Source organism: Perca fluviatilis, chromosome 11, assembly GCF_010015445.1.
Source record: "Perca fluviatilis chromosome 11, GENO_Pfluv_1.0, whole genome shotgun sequence".
In the NCBI taxonomy this organism is placed as follows: Eukaryota; Metazoa; Chordata; class Actinopteri; order Perciformes; family Percidae; genus Perca; species Perca fluviatilis.
Genome location: NC_053122.1, coordinates 27,018,861 through 27,021,802, shown reverse-complemented (window position 1 = coordinate 27,021,802; position 2,942 = coordinate 27,018,861). Strand labels below are relative to the sequence as shown.

General features: G+C 38.9%; 1 long non-coding RNA gene across 1 annotated transcript; it reads right to left on the bottom strand.

Moving 5' to 3' along the window:
• Positions 1–693: 693 nt before the first annotated feature.
• On the bottom strand, positions 694–1,957 carry LOC120568996. The gene is made up of 2 exons (XR_005640817.1): positions 1,786–1,957; positions 694–1,503 (listed from the first exon to the last, which is right to left on the bottom strand). It is a non-coding gene; the product is annotated as an uncharacterized LOC120568996 (long non-coding RNA).
• Positions 1,958–2,942: the final 985 nt, after the last annotated feature.

Here is a 2,942-nt window from a genome sequence, read left to right as displayed (position 1 = left end):
TCTAACAGCATGGCTATGGGAATGTCTGTCGGTCAGTGAACCTCTTTGGTCCAGAATAAAATATATCTCAACAAATTGCATGGATTGCCATGATATTTGGTACAGACATTCACCTGTTTCTCAGGACAAATGGTGTTAACTTTGGTGATCCACATCTAGAGCCATCATCAGGTCAACATTTTTATTTGTGAAATACTTTGGTTTATGACCAAATAATGATAAAACTAATGACATTCCCATCAGCTTCAGCTATACTTAGTGTTTAGTGTTACGTAATTGGCAAATGTTTTCTAACATGCTAAATTAAGATGAACATGGTAAACGTTATACCTGCTTATTATCAGCATGTTTGCATTGTCATTTTGATTATGTTAGCATGCTGATGTTAGCATTTAGTTCAAAGTACCACTGTGCCTAAGTACAGCCTCACAGAGCTGCTAGCATAGCTGTAGACTCTTAGTCTTGTTATTTAGAACTACATATTCAAATAATCATTGTGGTTTTGAAATAAAGAGTTTATAATGGATTCACAGAGGGAGATTAACAATAAATGTACCCAAAATATGTGTATTTGTACAAAAGGATACATAAAGATAGAAGAAAACAGCCCAAAATAGCCAAAATGTAGCCCGAGAAGAACTTATCGGTGTGTTAGGATCATTATTTATCAAAGAATGGACAATATCACTGGAGTTCTCTTAAAAGTTTGTTTACTTGCAGCAAGTAGAGTCAGTTTACAGCACTTCAGCATAAGTACAGAAAATGACTTATGAGTGTTCTCAACAGTGGCTTTTTATAGGAGTTGGGAGTCAAGTTAGTTATTCGGTTCATGCAATAAGTAGCTTTCTTCTTATCTCTGGTCAGGCCCTGCGTCTCCTCCACATGCGCTCTGCCCTCAGGGGCATTCTGTGCTTTTCACAAGGTCAGTGGCCCTCATGATTATCTCATGAGAAACAGGAATAGTTGCACACAGTCTTCATGCAAATAGTTTAACACTAAAATGAAGCAAAAACTATAGTAAGCATAATTTTTTTATCACTGTAATTGTTGCTTTTTTGGTGAACTGGAAAAAAAACAACTGTATTTTAACTAGTCTATCCCACACTTGTGTTTTCTACTAATTTCAAATAGGCTTGATTTTGCTGTGTGATACTGTGTGGGACTCCAGGTGTGCATTGCATCTTATGTGGCTGGTGCTGAATTGTATTTATGAATATCATCACACTGGATAGACAGTGTTGAACAGTTGCTGTCTCTCCTCTGTTATAAGAGCTATTCTCATATTTCATGATACTAACTTGACTAGATGAAAAGCTGCTGGCACTGCATACACTTTGCTTTTGTTCTCAAAATTTAAACTTAATTTTTCTATTCATAAAAAGGCACACATGAAGCACAATCGTTTATGGACATATTCATCTTCATTGCCTCTCTTTTTCTGTTCGTCATAATGTCTCCAATAGATGGGAGCGGGGCCAGGAGATGAGTCCTTGTACACGCTGGCTAGAGATGAAATGAAAGAAAGATGAGTCAATTAATGGGAAGCAACAAGAATAATGTCTTTTGACATGTGGAATAAAGTGTGAAGCTCAAATATTGTCACTGCAGATGTGCAAACACCAAAACACAATTATTGTAGCTGTGCATCTCTGCAGTGTGTGTGTGTGTGTGTGTGAAAATGGTTTGTGTGAAAGGCCAGAGGACACAGCAATGCATCATATTGTTTGCTCCTCATATTAGATTCTCTTGTTTTCTTTTTGCCACGTGACCCAAGATATCTCATACCTGAAGCCGCTCTCCCCTTCCTGTTAATGCAGTTTCATTTTCTCCCAGCATCGATCTGATTTGGACCGCAGTCCGCAGATGTGGAGGAGAAAGAGAGAGAAGGAGAGAGAAGGAAAGAGAGAGAAGCAGAGTTGTTGATTTTCGTTGTGTCTGAGTGTCGAAGCATTATCTGAGGGTGTTGTTCAGAAGCAGCCGACTGGAGAGCTCTGCCTGCTGTACCTAATCGGAACTGAGAGCGTGACGCCCTGATTAAAAACCCAATGAAAGCACACACACACACACACACAGACACACACACAAACACACACACACACACACACACACACACACACACATACACAAACACACACACACACACACACACACACACACACACACACACACACACACACACACACACACACACACACACACACACACACACTCAATCCATGTCTGCTTTTAAAACTACTCCAAACCTATTCTTTCTTTAGTTCAGGGGTCTTCAACGTTTTTTAGGCCAAGCACCCCTTAACTGAAAGAGAGATGGAGCAGGGACCCCCTACTACATATATTGTATAAAATTAAGTTGCATACTAAACTGGGCCTACAATAACTTGCAAGACGGCCTAAAGCCTTTATACATACCTTTTTTGCATAGCATACTAAGCTATTAAAATAGCCTACTAATTGTTGTTTATAAATCATGTTTTAATGTTAAACATACATGTGGCACAGTGAATCCTTAGGATTAAATGTATCTGTGGATGGCCTTAGTGACCACCTAGGCCAGTAAGCAGTGGGGGATTTATATTTGCTAATAATATGTTGGATTCATGTTAAGACTTTTGAATTTTTTTTTAAACTTTCCAAAATTAACAATAATTTGGAGGCCTCCCTACATTGACTCTGAGGACCCTCTAGGGGTCCCGGACCCCCTGTTGAAGATCCCTGTTACAGGGTACAATCTTCCACTGTAAAGGGTCATGCTGACACACATGGCATGATGTTACTGGGGTTTGAATCCTAGAGTGCATGTTAAAATCTCTAACAGGTCCTAATTTTACTCTAGAAATGAACTGATAAGTAACTGTAAATTCATAGGAAGGTGTCTGCAAAGGACTGCTGCATGTCATGTGGTATTAAGAATACATACATAAGAAAAAGTGTTAAATTGT